The following is a 20,000-nucleotide window of genomic DNA, read 5'->3' as shown; positions in this document are numbered from 1 at the left end:
AGAAAAGGTATTCCAAAGAATCTGAAGGTAGCTCAACTATTGGTTCTATCTATTGATTGAACACCATTCTCCAGTGGAAACATGGTCATATTGATGACTTCCTGTGATAAACAGGCTAATGTGGATTATCTTGTCAAAATTAATATGAAATAGGAAAAAGGAGCACATTTTGCACATGGATTAACTCTGATTTGGTATTTGCATTTATTTAAAAAAAAAGTCTATAAGTAAGGCACTTGGCTCAGAACTTTTAAAAAAATAATTGAAGAAGCCCTACTTCTGTGAAGTTGCAGTAGCTGATGGTGTTTGAATGTAAGCATAACCTTAAAATAAGACAAAAATGTAAAACGTCAGCTCCCAAAGAGAATTCATATACTATACAAAGACTCGGTAGAATTTAGATTTCTAAATCTTTGGGTGCAATGCTTAGTAATATAAACTTTTCTGAGCACCTAGGTGTCTTACACAGGTGACTGTCCTTGTAGGGCAAGTAGGTTCATATGTACCCAGGACTAACACCTCTTCCTGTTCATGTCCTGTTTAGAACTTCCAGGGTTTGTGTAATGGATCTTGGGGCTGAATGCAGGATTTGGGAGCTCAGCCAGGTGCCTAATAGATATTGCAAGACTCTGCTCTGAGATGAGTGCTTTATTGGAAATAGGTAGAAGTGCTTTGTTTAATCAGGACTGTGGCACTCCAGGAAATTCTAGAGTAATTCGTAATTCATTTTGTTTCTGTTCAGCATTTCTGAGTCCTGTATATTAGCCAATTGTGAAATATTTGGAAAACACATCATTGAAAGTAACATTTCACATTTGTATTTTCCCATAAGTATGTTTAACTGTTAATGAAAGCCATGGGACTGAAAGCTGTTGAGACAGAAATCTTATTCAGGAGACTAGAGCTGTAGTGCTCTCTGACTCATTTGATCCTCCTGCGTCTCCTTCGGGATTCAACAATTTTTAAGAGGAATTGCAGATAGCAGTAGAAGAATAGCTTTATCACTGGCTATTCATTCCATGGTGTTTCAACATAGGGCACAGATTAATGTAATTTATTGTGCTGATTTTTGTTTTCTGGACATCTGTTCAATACACCCAAACTCCTTCTGCATAAGACTCTGAGGAGCCATCAGTTGGTAACAGTTAGAAAACATTGGGTTAGATATTCACTGGTGACTTGGAGGTAAAACTCTTTATGCATTGGATCTCCAGTGCCCTGAGCTATCCAACTGTCTGTGTCAAATAACCCCAATGTGCCTTGTGTCAAATATTACTGATGTCATTATTGACATTGTGTCAAAAAATGTCATACCTAATGTCTGTCACTGAAGAGTGGTGGCAGAGTCAAAATTTGACAAAAACCACTTAGGGACAGATAATGAAAGTACTGTGCATCTTTCTCATTCCCCTCAAAGGGAACTAAGTAAATTGTGAATGTCTACTCAAATTTTCTCACGCAGCACACATTCAGTGTTGTATATTTCTAGCCACAGATAGTGTAGACTTAAACTTCCTAAAATATTGGTAAACAGGGAAGTTACTCAAAACAAGTTTAGAAGCACTGAGTTAGCACTCACAGCTGCAGTTGGTGTAGAACAGCTCCACGTGTTCATCCGAGGCAGCAGATAGCTTCAAACATGTAAACGTAGTGACACAAGAGATACTGGGCCATGGGAAGCACAGTGAAGAAAACAGATTTGGTTAGTCTCATCACAATTCTCTGTATATTGTTTTAAAATGTTAAACCTTTTTAAAGTTTGAAGCCCATGTTCATGTATGATAGTATTCATCGGTTTTGTGAGCAGGTATTGTTCTTAGCCTTCTAAATTGAAGTTTACTTCCATCATACCTGTCAACATGGCTTGACATGGCCTGGTCCCTATGGGTCATCTTACAGTATTCTACAATTTTAAGGGCAGGATCTCCCACCTGTGTGGAGGTAGCCAAAGGAATATTTGCAAATGTCTTTGAAGAGACACATTTTCAAGCCTTTTCCCTTATGGGAATTATGGGACATTTTAAAATACCCTGACACTGATTTGTAGATTTTCTGGTTTTTTTTCTGAGGATTAACAATTTTGGTTTTAGTAAGTACTATCTCAGTCTCTCTGTCTCATGGAATTGGAGTCTATCGCTTCACCTTCAGAGGCAGCATCAGGAAGCTCTGCTGCTCTTGGACTGGACGGTGGGCAGCAGTATCTGGCAAGAGTTTGGCTTTGAGCAGACAATTTCAGTAGTTCCAAAGTACTTCTGTTAAGTAGAAATAATAAAATACTAATGGATTTTAAAGTAACATCCTACTCTGTTACTAAAGCAACAGCTTACAGTTTTCTCAAGTGGATGCCTCATGTTGCCCCGAGAGCCTCTGGACTTGTGTGAAGTGGTGTCAGCTTGTGTTGTCCAGGCAGTTTGTGTGATTTGTTAGAGCCACCAGGTCAAATCTTCTCAAGCAGTAAAGAAATGTTAGGAGACAGTGTTTGATGTATTCATCGAAAGGCTGACATAGTTGTAGTTTTGTACAGCTTTCCATGAAGTGGAGGAGTCATATGCAGACAGTAAACATCCTAATGTCTGGGTCAACACACAGAATCAATTACTGCAGAGCAGCTGTACTTCCAGTACCTGCGCTGTGGCCCACCTGCACTGATGGCTGCTACTTTGGAGGCAATGCTGAGAGCTGATGAAGATCCCAATGCGTTGGGGCTGTGAATCACCCAGTGCTGGCGTCCTGTTTGTGTTCTTAGAAAACATAGTTATCTAAGTGCGATGAACTTTGAATCCATATCAATTTTCTGTTTCTGAAACATCTTTACCTAAAGCTCAATAACAAATAGAAAATAGGATGCGCTCAGATCATGAATAAAAGTTGGGCTGTAGAAGAATGAAATCCTGCAGTAGAAATACTCAGGAAGGTAACAGAAACATAGATATGAAGCATTTGCCTAATTACCAACATAACTGGATTTTACAAACATGGAATGAATTCCTTTTTTTGGCTTCATTATGTTAAATTTTTTTAAAAATCTAGTCTTGGGCGTTCTACCTCTGAAATATACAATATTAGCGAGTTCGCTGCTGGTAGCGTTTTTCAAATAAGTGAAATGGCTTAGGTGATATTTAAGATGATTTTGTGTATGATGAATGGCTCATTTACTGTCCTACATTTAAACTCGAAGCACATTGAAATGTGTGTTTGAAAGTCTGAATTAGTACATCTGGACTCACTGACAGGCTGTCTTCAAAACAGCAAATAAGAATCTTCCAAAGTTTTTCTGGGAACTTTGTGTAATCTAGATCCTGTTCCTGGAAGACTCCTTCCCACTTGCAGGCCCTCTCTGCTTTCAGTGTCTCATGGTCCCTTATCCCAAGAGCGATCCTCTGTTACGACTTTCACAAATATGCCATTTTGGAGTTAGTTAAATAAAAGAGAAGCTTTTCCTAACCTAGTCTTGGCCTCCAAGATGAAAAGCAGAGGAAATGAAGGAAGCAGCTCAGCTCTACCTCTGTAGGTCTCGGTTCCAATCTGAGTCATAGGATGGAACTGAGAGTCTTTTCATCCTGTACAAATTTCAGGCATTAAAAATTTCTGTTTCATTGGCCAAGGTTGATCAAGCCATTCTATTTGAATAAATAATATGTATTTTGAGAGATATTCCCGAACTCCGTCCTTTCGGCATTCACTTGTGCTGATGAAGCTGTAGGTTAAATGCTTGCTCCAATTGAAAAAGGGCAACGAAAGAGGGAGCTCCAGTAGGAGTGGGTGAGTGAATGTGGTCTGCTAGAACAACCTAGTCTGATACTCAGTATATTCACTTCTGATGTGTGAAGCTGAATATCTCATCTACCTTATTCAGACCCCTCCCTGAATGTAAGCCTTTCCTGTTCAAAGGGAATGTCCTTATTTCATCCCTCCGTGAGGTACCTGTGGGTCCTTTATTTTCCTTTTTCTTTATTTTCCTGACCACTACTTTTATGGAATCCTGGTAATACCAATTTGCTCTGTTCCTTTGTAGGGCTTTCTGCCTCTGCTTGCCTTCTGTAGCAAAGGCATGAATTCTGAATCTGTATTAATTCTAAAAACATTAATTCCCATGAAAAGAGTTAATGACTGGACTTCATGTTTGGCTTAGCATGGCCAAGTAACATGGTAAAGTTTGTTTAACATGCTGATATATGTTTCATCCATTTAGTTTAAAGTTCTTGTTCTCAAATTTGGCAGTTTACTAATGAGAATACCTGTGTAACAGTAATACTTTAATGGTATTTACCAACATAAATATTTGCTTTATAGAAGCAATGTTACACAAAATTCCTGAACTGCAGTCTAAGCAACTGCTGGAATGTTTGAGGTAAGAAACCTGACCTTTGGGGAGGATCAACAATAGAAAAACAGAGTTTCCACTGTTTGTGAGTTGTGTCCATAGTGAGGGGGCTTGGAATGGCAGGGGGGAGACCAACGCACACTGCATCATAGCTGCAACCCAATGGAAAGTTCTTGTCGTTATAATTACATTGATAACAGAAAATATTTTACATGAATTTCAGCATATCCTTATATGCTTGAAACAGAGAGTTCGGCAAGGTCTTTTTGCAACAGATAAATGTAAGGAGTTGCAAAACCTGTGTGGAAAAGAGGAATCTTGAGTCAGCTTTGTTCTAAATGCTGATGAAGTTACATTAGCCGCAGCTTGAAAGCAGAACAAAAAAAGTCTTCTTTGAGGCATCATCTTTTCCACATAAATTCTGCTCCTTCTCCCTCAAACTGTTTAGTTGCCAGCTATTATTCTCAAGTGTTTGCATTCAACATGCATCATAAAGTATCGTATCCATGTATCCATGTTGCTGCAGTTGATACTCAAGTGACGGTCCCGATATTTAATCAAAGCAGCTTTGATTGGGTGCACAGATGACAGTCAGCAATAGACACATGAAAGAGTGAAGTTTCAGCAGTCGTTCCTCAACTGGAGGGCTTTTCCAGATTGTAGACAAATATACAGAAGCCTTCTAAAATAGTAAACCTCCCACCGGTTTGTTCTTGGAAGTGCGGGAATTTGCCTGGTAAACTCAGGTGAGTGTTGATATGAGACTGGGGCAAGAACATTTTTTTCTAGGGTGGGCTTGCAGTTGAGATATGGAATGGAGATGCCCTTTACTTATGATGTCACTTCTCTTATTTTAATTATTTTTATTTTAAGGATTTCTTTGCAAGGGGTCTTATAGTCTTTTTTTTTTTTTCCCTTAGCAAAGTAGTCCTACTTAGCTTATTTATTTTTCAGCTTTAAAACATCAGCATTTTATAGATCTGAATTTCACAATGTGAGGATGATTGCTACGTACAATTTGCAAAATTGTGATTAACCAGCCCCTGTTTCGAGTCAGTTCTCCCTAATTCACAAAAGGCTTCCAAGAATAGTCTGCACAAAATTCAGTGTGCAAATTGTAGGGCAGATTTTTAGAGGGCAGTTTAAAGAATGAAGTCCTAAGGGTTTTATCTATATTTATATCTCTTGTTAAACCAAACTCTTATGTAAATGTTACAATCTGTAAATAACAAGCTGAGCAGCTTTCTTAAAGGAAAGATTGCATCCACATTTTTTGAGATTTGGCAAAATTATTAACTTGCACAATAGACTAATATACAAGTATATTTGGAAGCAACTAACGCTAGCCTGTGTCTTCATCTGTATTTTATGGATATTTAAAGGTTTAAGAATACACAGACCTTTCATTTTCCAGTAAAAATTGTCTCAAATTGAAAAACACTGCCCTTAGTGATGGCTTGAAAAAAATGGAGATAGCTTTTGTATACTTTTACTTTTTATAGCCATTAATGTTGTAGTAAATCTTGTATTATTGTATACAGTCTAGATTATTCTTCATTCTTTTGCCTTTGGACAGGAAAGAAATTACTGGCTTCCATCAGTGTTATTGGCAATCCCCATATTCTGACATCTGTTCCTTTCTAAACATTTTACCAACCTTGATGAAATGTAGTTTAGTGTTAGAAGCTGACTTGAAGAAAAAATTGGATGATAAAAAAATAACATTGATTAAACACCAGAAGTAATTTACCAATGACTATCAATATTTTGATAGCCACTGCAGTTTATTTCAGAAAGGCTAGACATCTTATAGAAATTTTAATCATATTTAATCTTTGAATTAAGCTGAATAAATGAATTCTCATTTTTTAAACAGAAGGATGAGAGACTGATTTTGCTCAATTTTAATCAGACTCTTTGAGCTGCATTCCTGAGAATGTTTGGGGCATATTTTAGAGATGCCATGCAATGCACATCTCCCAGAATTAAAAATCTCAATTAATAGTTTCTAATACACAGTGGAGATGTCATTTGTGACTTTGCCCTTTCTGTGGAGCTGTGCCACTGCAACACTAGACCTAGATTTGCCTGTGCTAGACCAGGTGCTAGAGTAGGGGAGTCCTGCAGGGCACTTGAAGGGGGCCTCAAACAACAGAGGTGGTGAGTGTCTGGTAAACCGCCGACTTTACATGCATGCCTTCTTTATTAACGGTATTTCATTAAAGTAAAGCAAAGTTATAAAAGGCAAGTGTGATTATTCTCTCTCTAGCACCAAGTGTAGAGCAATTACGGTGTGTTTCTTCCCACCCTGTGGGGTAATGAGTACAAGAGGACCCTTGCAAGAGGTTCTTGAGGGTTGGGGCAAAAGAAGGGGTGAATGTTTCATTTCTAAGGATTGGAACAAGCTAATTACATTGTGAAGGAGTAGGGTATGAATAATATCCTCTTGGGAAGGGAAGTATGGGGGAAATAAATTGAAAAGGGCTACTATAGAGTGTGTGTTCTGATATTGTAAAAGATAGACATGTAAGAGGATGGGAAGGTGTGATTAGATTTTTTTTTTTTTCAGAAGCACTTAGCAGCAGTCTCTGGAGCTGTTGAAATTCATGGCATTTACTACGGGTTGGTTTGGGAGCAGAGTTTGGACAATGCTAAACTATGAGACCCGTGTCCTGCGGGTGGATCCTCCCTGAATGTTTTTCAGTGAGGCCACCCCCCCCCCCCCCCCTTCCCTTCCAAAGCTAGAAATTAGGGAAGAAAGAAAATTGTCATTCTGTAGTTATATTTAGCATCTCTTGATCAAGGATGGGGAAACAGAGGAAGTTTCAGTCATTTGCCCCAGTGTTGTGCAGCTAAATCAGCAGGAGTCTGACATAGGGCCCAAGAGTCCTGACTAACCAGGGCAATGTTATAATCGGTAGGTGTCCACCCTCCCTTGTGAGACCCATAATGCCTGATAGCCTTCTCATACCATCTCACAGACTCCCTTTAACATATGGTTTCAAAGCTGTTGACGTTCACCTGCTTAGATATCTGTACAAACTACTAGTAGGAACTACATAAATATCTAACAGATGCACACGTTCACCCTGGGATTAATGCATTCTGGACTCAGACCCGTCAGCATCACACCCCTTCACAATCGCATTTTATTTTTTCACTTGCTCATGTGGTGTACACCTGTGACATGCTGGCAGTGCACTTGCTTGCAGTGAGAGAGCCCCTCAGGTTCAAAGCTATCCTTATATCTTTGTTCCCTTATGCGTGAACCTTTTGAGGTTTTCTCTTAGTGTTCAAAAGGCTTGAGTGTGGCATTACATCTTTAAAACCTACTCTGACCCTTTTTTGAATACGCTGAATATAAAAGCAGAAACAAAGCAAGGAGAACTAGATAAATAGATGCAGGGAGACATCATAAGAATAAAAAAAAAAAAAAAAAAAAGCAGCTCCCAAGCTTGCCAATATTACTTCATGCTTTTTATTGCAAACCTGTAAACTAACAATAGACCACCACCTCACGCAGCTGGGTGTGCGAATTGAAGGTGCGCTGAATGTGTGGGCTTTCCAAATGTGGCACAATAACAGGAACACCTGTGCTAAATAACTTTGCATTGATTTTATTTTTTTACAGTATTCACAGTCCTTCTCATTTTAGAAGTCTGCATAAGGGGGAAAAAAGGACTTGTCACCTTTAGTTTCCGTTATAGGGTTTACCTCCCAAGGTTTGATGGAGCTGTTACAGAATCACTGAGATTTACATGCACTAAACAACTGTAGGATTGGGTCTTAAAATGGAGGAGAGATTGTTCATCTTCTGGACCCAGCTTTGCTAACACACACTGGCTTTGGCTAACAGTTTCCTTGCAGTTCGGTCCTGGTTTGTTTGCTTGGTTGTTTGTTGGTTGGTGTTTTGAAGGTTTTTTTTTTGTGGTGGATTTTTTTGTGTTTCGTGTTTTTGTTTTTTTTTTTGTTTTTTTTTTTTTAAATGAGCATCCAATGTTTCAATAGCCAGTTACAGCAACAGAAAGGTTAAGAAAAAATACTAATAGACTGTAAATGTATATCTTAAGGCACATCACTGATTTCAAATTATTAATATTCAATAATTCATGGTTGTTTAATGAAATGACATATCAAATCAGAAAAAAGTAGAAGTGAGAAATTTCTGTAACTTAATTCCCATCACTGCAGAACAATGTAGTTACTATTGCTGCTATTATTATTTGGAGTCATAGATTAGGTTTAGTGTTATGTGTGATGATAAAATTTCAGGGATTAAAAAAGAAAAAAAAGATGCTTGTCACTGCCAAGAATTTACCGTAACATTCTGGGCTATGAATCTGAGAATTTTAAAGATGGACATCGTTGACAAAATCTAAGCATACTTTTTTGGTCAGTTTGTCAGCGGTGTAAATGGATCCAAGGGTTGCTCAAAGGGCTAGTTAACCTTTTCTCCGTTAATGACACCCAAATTTGAGGTTCTCTTTCACTTAAGTACCTACCGATTTATGTCCCTAATTTCTATTAATTCTGAGTCTCTCTTTCTTACATTGTTGTTACTTGAAATGGAAAATATTGGTTACAGTCCAAGAGAAAAATTTATAGCCTGTCATTGTAGCCTTGTGCTATTTCAATACAATAATACAAATGCATTCCCTCTTTGTGATAAGTGTATTTTTCCTTTTACTTTCTCATGCAACGTTCAGACCCTTTCCAGACTGACTTTGTCTCTGTGGTCCCAGAGATTATAAATGCTCAATGAGCCTTTAAAGATATTTGTTACCTGCTAAAGCGAGGGGACCAGACTCTCTTGTTCTCTGCCGCACTCAGACTGGGACTGTGGGAGGCAATTTTGATCTTGTATAGCTAAAAGTTGGGGCTTGTGGTACTTCTCTGTTAGGTCACCTTGTGAATATTTTTCTACATTTTCTGTGGGAAATGCAGCATTCTCCAGTGTTGGAGAAGATAGAAGAAGTTTCCCAGGTCAGATCAAGCTCCTGTTGATGTGTTCAGTGAGAAGGAGATGGAGCTTAGGAATACAGAAGTGTTGTATGTTTTGGAAGCAAGAAGGAGACCCACTGGACAAAATTTTCTTTCCAGTAATCAAGGGAAGATGGGAGTCTCGCAGCAGTAATGTGGACTCCTCTAATTACCACTTCCAAGTTATTAGCATCTGGAGCCCTTTTTCCCCTTTCCTATCTAGCAATTACAGAGTGGGATAGATTAACGTGTTGCAGAAGCTGTATAGTGGACTAAGTTTCTCACTCTTGGCATTTGGTTGTTTGCTGAAATTGATACTTTCAGCTGAAGTACAGGCTTTTTACCTGGCCTCGAATCCCAGGCCATTCTCTTCATAGATAATATATATTGAAGTACCACACAAATTATTTATTTACTTCTCTGCTCCCTGCCCCCACCAAAGAAAAAGCAGCACATCTTAAAAAGCCAAAGAAAACCAGTCAGACACATGTTTTGCACATGAAGAATCACGTCTATGTAAAATGGGATCCATATGTGCGTTTTGGATGTGAGCATCAATGCTCAGTTTAGCTTTGCCCACATGCCAGGGCGTGTGTGCCGCTGCTGAAAACTCAGAATTTTCTTGCTAAATCACACACAAAATTTGAACTAGGGGTTGCGTTAGAGTCATAAGTTCAGAGTTTTCTGTTGTTTCTTTCCCCATGTATAGTGTCCTTTGTTTATAACCCAAATCCTCTCAAGATTAAACTTTAAAAAGACTCTGTGATTTAATGGACTTAGGATCAGATTCTAACCTCCAGCATGAAACAAGCCTGACTGTAGCACTCAATAGCAATAGAGGATTGTTTGCAGTTGTGAAGTAATGACCGCCAAACATTATTCAGTAAAAAGATGCTGGGACTAATTTTTGCACGGATGAAATATTCAGATGAATGTTAAAAAGCTGAGTAACAATAGACGGTGACATACACAAAGGGTAAAAGAGAAATTTCTACCATTCCAACATAGCGTTGCATTCCCCCCCTCCCAAAAAAAAAATAAAAAAAAAAATTCGGAAAATGCTTCATACAACGAAATATACTAACTTGAAGTTATCCTCTGCATATGTCCTGCAGAAGGATCTGGACAGATGGAAAATCGTCCTGCACAAATCTGTTTGCAGTTTTAAAATTTATAAAGATAATTGTCTTTTCAGTTCATCTTCCAAGTTTTGGACTTGTTTATGCTTATACATTAATTCTATTCCTTCCTTTCACTTTCCCCCAAATAAGAACAATCTTGTAAGTTTAAGATCAGATCCTTGCTGTTGCTCAGGTACTTTGTACTCCTCAGGTAGTGGGAAGCATCTGCGACTTCACTGGCCTCCGGAGGATTTCAAATACTCTCTCTAAAACAATCTTTACTAAGAGGCAGCAGTAGCAACGGTACGCCATCTCCTTTCTCCCTCTGAGGACATGGAGCAGGGGGACAACCTGTGACTATCAGATTAGTTCCCTGTCAAATACAGGTAAAAACAGTGACTTGGCCAGAGAAGCTTGTTCTACTGTACACCAGATTGTTAGTTGGGTAATCCAAAGATTAATTTGGAGACCAGTGATATACTGCCATCACATCTCAGTTATTTTCAAGGCATGGGAAATGAGGCTCAGGTTTTAAATATGGAAAGATGCTTCTTGTGTTTGCACAGAGTTTAGCTGGTTTGGGGGTACTAGTTCTGTGTAATATAAATAAACTGAATTTGAAGGTAGGTAGTGTGTCAAGCAAAAGGAAGGTGAGGAGGGGAAAGATGACATTGGCATTTATTTTGTTGATTCATTTTTCTTGTCATCATGGTCTTGCTCCTGAAAGATATATAGCAATCTTCTTCTACTAGCACTTCATCATATAGTAACATTTGAACCTTCCTACGGGGCTAGGTGATCAATTATTTAATAAAATGGGGTGTTTTTTCCAAAAGCTGTGTTTTATTTTCATTTATAATTATCTCCACATAAGTCTTCAATTTTGAATCTTGAATTGGACACACATGCACACTGACTTGCATGTTAAAGATCTGTGACAGCAGTCACATGATGCTTCCATATCGTAATTATTCTCTGAATCAGGCCCGGAGTCCTTGGGAGATCTGGAAAACCTACAAAAAGATTATTTTTTTTTTTTTTTTTTTTTTTTTTTTTTACCTATGGGACTCAGAACTCAGCTCAGGTTTTTATGTCATCAATAAATCTCTTTTTTTTTTTTAAGGGAGGGAAGTGCCTTTATCTTCTTGTTGTCTTATCTTCGTATTGGAGAGCAGTTTCTTAAAACAGTAGACCCATAAAAGGAATGCTGTCAGTTGGAAATCCGGTCCATGTGAGTGTTTTTGTGAGTTGTTCCTGCATCTTCCCCTGAATGCTTTTGTTTTGTGGTTTAACAATCGTACTTCTCAGATTCTTAAATGGAGTATATATTTCAGAAATCTGTTGCATAAGAAATCCATATAAAGATAAGATGGTTTTGATTTTTCAGAGGGGAAATGGTTAAGCTGATTTTACCAAGGTGCTATTGTTTGCAGAAAGTAAATGTATAAAATACATAAAAATAGCTTCACTTCCTATCAGGTGACCTGAATATCCCATCTTTAAAAATGTTATTTAAGAAACATAGAAAGATTTTTCATCTTTACGTTGATCTTTTAAAATCTTTTCATGGCTCCATAAGAAGTCCATACTTCTCATGTAACTTAGGTAATAATCTTTACAGTAACAGTGGAATCCAGAGAGTTTCATTCGACTGTGCGGTATGTCAGAACTATGACAGTAAAAAAAGCACCTGAGAATAAGGCTAAAAGAGATCAATCCAGGCAACTTTTCACTTGCCCCCCCCAATATTAACTCAACAGCCAGACCTCGTGGGAGCCTCGAGTAGGAGGTCCTTTCACTTTGCACTTGTACCTTCTTTGCAAGGGTGTTATCTTTTCAGTTTACATATAAATTTATATATGTTTCTTTAGAAATACAGAAATCAGTGCTTGCATGAATGCACATATGAAACCTTGGTTTCGTATCTTCGTATAGATGGTACCTGCCATATTGTGAACCGACAGGACCCCTCTGCCAGTTCACAGAATCCCATTGTTTCTGCCGTGCAGCCCCAGCATTACAGAGGCAAACTGGAGCACTGCTCGCTGTCGGAGGACTACATCAGCAAATCAGTGGCTAATAAAGACAGGCAGCAACAGCAGCAGCAGTGTTGGCCTTCTCCACAGCAGGGTACCACAGATGTTTCAGATAACAAAGTGAGCTTCGCTGACAGAACATGTGTGTAATATATAAAATAATGGGAACAGAAAGAGGGGGGGGGAAAAAAAGGCCACTCCAATCCACCCATGTAAAAATGTTTTTTATTTATAAGTGAGCAGCTGAATACAAATGTTGTCTGCTTATATAGAAGTAAAAAATAGCAGGCTGATGTGGATGAGAGACTTTGCATGGTTTCTAGTAAAATAGACTATGCATTGAAAGCTTTTTCTTGCTCCTAGGGTGGGTCCAGATCTTCAGGTGAGGAAAACCCATGAAACTTCATTTGCGAGCAATTATACTTTTTTACCTCCTCTGAAGATCTGACTGATATGGTTGGGGGGGATCGTGGCCAAAGTTTTCTGTGTAACACTGTGGAAGGCTGAACAGTTTTTTTTGACAGTACCAGCTCTACCAAACAGTTGCTACACTAAGGAGTTTTGCATGGTGGACCTGGGAAAACAGGAATATGGAGTGATGACACACAAATACCAGGAAAAAAAAACATGAGCAGTTCTCAAGTAAGATATTTAGCTAACAACTGGAGGAATTACAGCAGAAATCCCTGTTTTTGTTATATAATAGACTTAACCTCTACTGTTCAAGTGTCCCAAAGTAATAAGATTGGCCTCATAGTTGAGGAATCCTTGGGTGAAGGAGACTTTCATAGTCCTTCCTGCACTGGTCCCAAGGGTGTGAACAAGGAGCATGAATGGGACATCCTAAAAATTGCTGGGCCACCTAGTGCCGCTGGTGTCTGGTGAATGCTACCACAGTGTAAGGGTCCCATACGACTGTGTGCGTGGCCAGCTGAATAAGGGTTTGCAAACAGGATTGGAAAAAACACCCAGAATGCCTGGTCGTCCCCTATGTGCCTTCTCTGTGCCTGTGCTGCACTTCCAGCGCTTATACGCCACAAGCAAGAGCCGCCCAGGAGCATGCAACTTGTTAGCCTGCTTTTGAAGAATAACAGACAATGGGATTCAGCATGATGGAACAGGAAACTCCTATCAGAGACTAATAAATGTTTCCTTGTAAAATGGGGAGATGCTTATGTGAGTCCAGATATAAAGTGAAAGTAAGACAGCCCCCAGAGGAATTACTGAGGTAATAAAAGTACTTACTAGGGCAGTGTGTGCCAGAGCAAGACAGAAATGGGCTAGAACCAGAAGAAAATTAGAACCTCAAGTGCAAACTGAAGCTCAGTGGTCAGATGAAATTCCACCCTTTCCTCTAAAAAAAGAGTATCTGCTAGTGACTGACTGACTTGATTATCTGGGATTGGCGTGGCCAATGAAAAGAACAACAGTGTATGATTTCTGCCATCTGTCCTGTTTTAAGAAGTAAGACATGAACATAGAATATGTTAACCAGCTGAAGGAGGATTTGGCGCTCTAGATATACACATTTTTATGTACAGATTGCACTGTTGCAGCTACACCATTGCAATGGGTCAGGGTCTGCTCGGGTGTCAGATTATCGCAGCATGCGGCTCAAGGTCGCAAGGTGGCCACGATCCTTTGAGATTGGCTATGGGATATGTGGTTTGGCCCAGCACTATGCTCCTCTGCGTGTACTCGTGTATTTTCTATCTTGTTCAGAACTGAGTCATCTAAACTGTGAGAGGTGAGGGCACACATTTATTCACAATGAAACCAACGTGAAATCAGTGATCTATAGTAGATGTTTCTGAAGCTGAAATATAACTACAGGCTAAGTAAATTGGTCTGAAAAACTTGTGGCTATATACATGTCGTAGTCTCTTTAAATAGGTTTATATTTTCACTTGTTCACTAAAGCAAGGTATAATATGTAAAAGCAGTAGTTCTGTACTGCATTCTTTAATTGAAGAAAGTAAAATAAATCCTGATTTTTTTTTTTTTAAATTAAAATATTTTTTTCTCCTCTGAGCAACGTCTTATAATTTAGATCCACCTTGAACATACCAAGGTCAGAATGTGAGACACAGAATATGCTCATCAAGCTGCCCAACCAGATACCTTTATTCAGCCAAATTGGAGAACTTGTGTGTAACTCAAAAGATCAGAATAGAGTCCTTATTGAGCAAGGTTAGGAGGGATAGAAACAATCGGCTTATATAGAGTATTTTTACTTCATAGGAATGTGGTTCTGATTGCTGAAAATGTATCCTTTGCCTGAAGTACAAGCATAATCCTATGCCTACTTTGCCCTTTGAGTAAAAGTATGCTTAATAGCAATTTCAGGGGGGAAAAAAAATCTATTTAAAGCCTGTTGAGCAGAATATCTACTTATAGAGGGAAACTATAAGTGAATAATGTTAATGGAGTTCTGTTTTGTAAAACGCATAGGACAACTAATAGAATCAAGCTACTATCAGTGGATGATTGAATTACATTTAAGAGAGTACCTAATTTATGACCTTTAAAAATAGTTTTAGAGCTGCCTGTTTTGTAAATCCTAGACCTCCTTCATACAAAAGTTTTTAGGAATCTCATGTCTCACTTTATATTATGGTCAGAGGACCTTTTGTGCTATTGTACGTCAGTAGTTCCATTAAAATATTTAAGTAGGCTAATTACTGAAAGAAAAAAAAATTGCTCTCTGGAGAAAATGATTATACCTGTTTATTAGTGTGGGAGAAGTTCTTAGTCTGGGAGTAAATTTTGAACAATAGCAATGAACTATGACCAGACCCAGGACCTCCATAGAAAAAGGAATTAAGCCCTATAGATACCAATTATTGAGTGTTTTCCCTCAAAACAGTAATTTTTTAAAAAGTAGAAGTTTGTGTATAACTTCCACCAATCACTGGCATATTATGTACAGGAACATGAACTTTTATACTCCCATCATTTTATTCCTCTCATTTAACTTTACTGTATCTGTTTGTTTTATTGCTGTGAAACTCTCATTCAGTGTTATCTTGCACAAAGGAAACCCCCAAATTTACTGCATACTTTATTAAAACTGTTTGTATTTTTGTCAGTTTTAAAGAGGTTACTCTTGAAGATGCTGATTTTGTGTTGTAGCGTTCAGGAAAGCAAGGAGAATTTGAGAGCTCTTCTTGTAGCATTGGGTTTTGTACAGCGATACTGTGTAGGAATACCCTTCTAAAACTCTCTGTTAAGTTTTACATCATTCCTTAAAACATCCTACAATTTTGTTAGCTTTTGTGCTGGAGGGTTATGCCTGCTGGGGTGTCATTCATTGCTCATCTTAAAAGAAGACAGAGAACAAAGGTGGAATAAGCTGCTAATCTTCTGGATCAGCCAGACGTTATTATTCAGCGGTACATGGGAATTTAAGGCACCGATCCTTAAGAGCAAGAGGTGCAGGAGAGGGGCTGCGAGGCTGCCAGAAGCAGTCACTTCCTTGTAGCATCCCGGTTGCCAGAGCGCTGGTGCGTCATGCTGTCTTAAATGTGGCTTTTGCCTGCTGGGTGCAATGGAGCTCTCTGTGGAGCATCGCATTTCCAGAGAGCTACAAATGGAATTGGCTAGTTTAAGAATGTGATCATTTGATTTATTTTTTTTTTAAGATCCATTTAGCAAGAAAGACCCTAGCACTTTATAGGTCTTGTTTGTTTGCTACGAAAGTGCTGTGCCATAGCTCTGCCCGAGCCCATTTGAGGTAACCTCAAAATTATTACTGTTGCAGAATCCGAGCCAAAAGGGCTGGACTGTATGTGTACAGCTAAGGAACAGACTAGAAAAAAGCACTGAGATTTCTGTGGTCAATCATACTTACAGTTCTGTACTTTATAATGTAAAGTGAAAAATGTATTGTTTTACAGAGAATCTCCATTATAGGTCAGCCCTTGTCTTAACCAGCCACTTGAAAGTGGCCCCACTTGACTCCCAATACAATTTAGTCTGACCGTTAGTTAAGGACCATTTCTGCTATGTCTGTGGTGTTCACAGCTCCATATGGTGGTTGCTTAAGGCTGATCTAAGAGTAAACAAGAGGTACAGGGTTTCAGTCACACAAAGGTATGGGACTCAGTCTATCAAATTAAAGTAGTTATTAAATTCAGAGGAGGTGCTCTGTATTAATTTTACACCAAATATGGCAGGAATCAGAGATGAGGTCTCACTTCTCTTTCTGTCACTCTTATTGGTTCATTATCATATATTTTCCAAAGTTCAAATTTTTGGGGTCTTTTTTTTTCTTCCTTATTTTATTGCTTCTTTTCAGAAAATGAAGCTGCACTATTCTGTACGCTCAGTACCTGTGACAAGGAATGATTCTGGCTTTGCCCCAAACTGCTTACAGACTGGATATTTTTACAGTGAACACCTCTGGAGTGAGGAACGTTTTTGTGAGGATGAGAGAGAATGTCAGGCTAAAGCACCATAAATTATTTGTAGTCCTCAGATAATTGTCCTGTGAAAGTTTCCAGTGCTTCCAGTTTTCTCCTACCACCCCTATTTTCATCTATCAGTTATAGAATCTTGACTTAATATTGTTAATTGCATAGTAAACAGAACAATATTGTTTGCCCCAAGACAGACTACCATTTCTCATTACAGAATTCTCATAGACCACGAATCTTTGATACCATCTCCACCAGTTATAATAAAGTTTATCTTCAATCTGATAAAAAGCATGTACTGAATAATAACTGTTGCTCTTATAATAAGTGGTTTAAAGCCATGCTTTTTTAAAAGCTGGGTAGTTCATTGAAGTTACAATTCTGCATTTGCACTAGCGAAGAGAGGTGAGAGTTGTGGACGTAAGTGGTCAGATTTCCACGTGTGACTGTGGATGCAGTGTGTGTGGTTGCACTTGCCAACTGATGAACCTCTTACTATTACCGCAGTCAACTAAAACAGTCAGTCCCCCTTTTCCTGCGTTAACCCATGTTTGTGCTTGAACCTGTTGTTCAGTGTGTCATGTATTTGCTTCTTTAGCTTATTCATAGACAATGAAGTGCATTTAGATGCTGTAAGAAGGTTCATCAGTTCAAATTGCGGAGATCCTCAGTGGTCTGAAGGTTTCTGTCTCAATCCCCGAGATGAGTAGTTACACCTGAAACATTGCAAGCACAGATGCTAAATGCTGGGTGAAAACAGCCTGAAAAACCAGTATCATTTTACTTATCTCCCACCACTACTTATGCAAGCTCACAGATGAAGAAGAAATAATTTAGCACCACACAAACCCCCAAAATTCATAAAAGAAATACTGTGGCAGAAGTATGGATATTATAATGCTTTTCAACTATTTTGCACAAAGTGGCAATCTTCCAGTAGTGCATTTCCATTTTTCCCCGGTGAATTTAGGTACTCTTTGGAGGGTTAATCTTTTAGCCCTAAACGTTTTTATGTCATAAATACTAAGATGGAAGCGTTTGCATCATTGCATAAGTGTCAATAAGAACAAGATTGGCTCAAATGTTAGCTGTCACAGCTGAATTTTGTGTTTTGCTACCTATATCCATTGACATCAGGCTCAGCCAGCAAGTTCAGCTCTAAATACAAACTTTCTCAAAGCTTAGCTCTGCTCCTGACTCAGGGTAGTGCTAGTTTGATAAAAAGTCCTAAAATTTGGAGGCGGTTTTAAAATTCAGGGGCTTTATAAGACAACTGAAAATATTGTGCAAGCCCATCAGGATCTGGATTGGGGTGTGTGAAGTTGTGACTGAATCAGGTTCTAGTGTAATTCTGTGGGGAAACAAGGATTCAGCAGGATTCTTTCAGAGTTGAACCCCAAACTCATTAAAATATTACAATAAAGTAATTAATGCACATGGCCACTAGACACTCTTAAAATGTAAATTTCACAGCTGTAAGAAATTAGATTTGTTTAAAAATAACAGAAGGCTCAAGTACAAATTATGGAGTAAAAGCCTATAAAATTTCAAACTTGGTTTTAAGGCACAGCCTCTTCTTTTTTTTCTTTTTTTAAACTGGATCATTTACTTTAGCACTTGCATGCAGAAACTGAATTCCCTGTCTTTTGCCTCTGCAGTTGTAGTCATGCACTAATGTGGAACCTATTAGTTGGGAAGTTTTCTTATCAGGTTGGACTTAGAGAACAAGGGGAAGTTTGCAACAAGCCTGTGTCCCATCTGAACCCCATCTTGCGTCAGGGGGTGTCAGGCTTGCAGCTACTGGCACAATGTTGTGAAGTTCACTGAATGCCAGCTTCAGTTTGCGCAGCTGGGAGGACAGGTGACACCCATGTATAAACAGTTGTTGGGACCACTGCTCTTTCACCGCACACGCATTTTGGCTGGCACAAACATATCTTGACCGATTTGAGTAGTTCCTAGAAGTCAATGCCCTTAAATCAATCTGTGCCATGGAGGCTAAAGAAATTAAAGCTGCTCCAAAGTTCAGGAGCAATGGAGTCAACTGGATTTTGCTAGGGATGTAATGTGCATCTTTTCAGTGCAGAAGCCTAATTCCAGATTCTTTGGCACTTTCTCACCCATCAGTGTTTACAAACATGGGCCGGACTATCATGCAAGAAAAGACTTTGACTAACAAATGTCCAGCAGTGTATTTCAGTCCATTTACATTTGAAACAACACTGAAATCTAGGGCTGCACAATGGCTTCTTGGCACACCAGCTTCAGCGGAGTACTGAAATGGTTGAAGGAAGGAATTCTGGTCAGAATATGTTCCAGATGAATCCTGTTGGAGATCCATTTCTAAATGTATGCTACTTGCCCAACTATTAAAAAAGTTCAGATTATGACCCCTCTAATGTTATTTTAATGTTAGTTTTTAAAATGTAATTATAAATCAAATTACACTGGAGATCTAAAGCTGACAGTAGTGAGCTGGAACACTCTAAGAGTTGCTTTAAAAATAACCCCTCTCAAACTTTAGTAGTGATTTCAGAAAGAAAAGTGCAAATGGACTGGCCAGATTCATCCACGCTGTTTCTGTCTGAGATAGGACAACTTGTCAAGTGTAATTTGTTTTCTAGTTTACAGAGACATAACGCGGGATCTTTCGTCTTTACCTGGAAACTGCATTTCCAAAGTCTGAGTTTCTTTGAGCTTAACCAGAAGACACAAGCTCATTTAAACTGTATTTCCTCCTTTCTTTTCTCATTCTTTATCATAATGAATTACTCTAAAGAATAAGATTTCTAATCACTGAACAGCAACCAAAAAAACAACTAAGTTGAGAAAAAACAGACCATGATTTTGTAAGTGCAAAATGTTTGAGCAACTCAAGCAACCATAGAAAAGAAATGCACTTAGTGACTGTCATCATGTTGGTGAATGGCATCTGCTCACCTGGGGGAAATTATGTATGTATTTGAAAAAAAAAAGGGCTGGAAAAAAGACCAGAAGGACATAACTGAGAGGATGTAAGCATTGATCAGGGTTGAAATGTTCAAATAATGGTTTTGGTAACTATTTTTTTTTCCTTCCTTCCTTTTAGTAAATGCAAGTGTTTGCATTAGATACCTCCGTAACT

At 38.6% G+C, this 20,000-nt stretch overlaps 1 protein-coding gene across 10 annotated transcripts in view; it reads left to right on the top strand.

Moving 5' to 3' along the window:
- Window positions 1-20,000, top strand: part of ZNF536 (zinc finger protein 536) — a 344,968-nt gene that overhangs the window by 78,175 nt on the left and 246,793 nt on the right. Inside the window, exon 1 of one of the 10 annotated variants that reach the window (XM_026856600.1) lies at window positions 4,959-5,070. The exons of the other annotated variants lie outside the window; for them this stretch is intronic. The gene's annotated coding sequence lies outside the window, so the exon portion shown is untranslated. Of the gene's footprint in view, window positions 1-4,958; window positions 5,071-20,000 lie in introns of those variants that run through there. 10 annotated transcript variants of the gene reach the window in all.

Source organism: Athene cunicularia (genome assembly GCF_003259725.1).
Source record: "Athene cunicularia isolate RWA chromosome 11 unlocalized genomic scaffold, athCun1 chr11_part1, whole genome shotgun sequence".
Classification (NCBI taxonomy): Eukaryota; Metazoa; Chordata; class Aves; order Strigiformes; family Strigidae; genus Athene; species Athene cunicularia.
The sequence above is the reverse complement of the archived record's forward strand: the minus strand, read 5'-3'. Positions and strand labels throughout refer to the sequence as shown.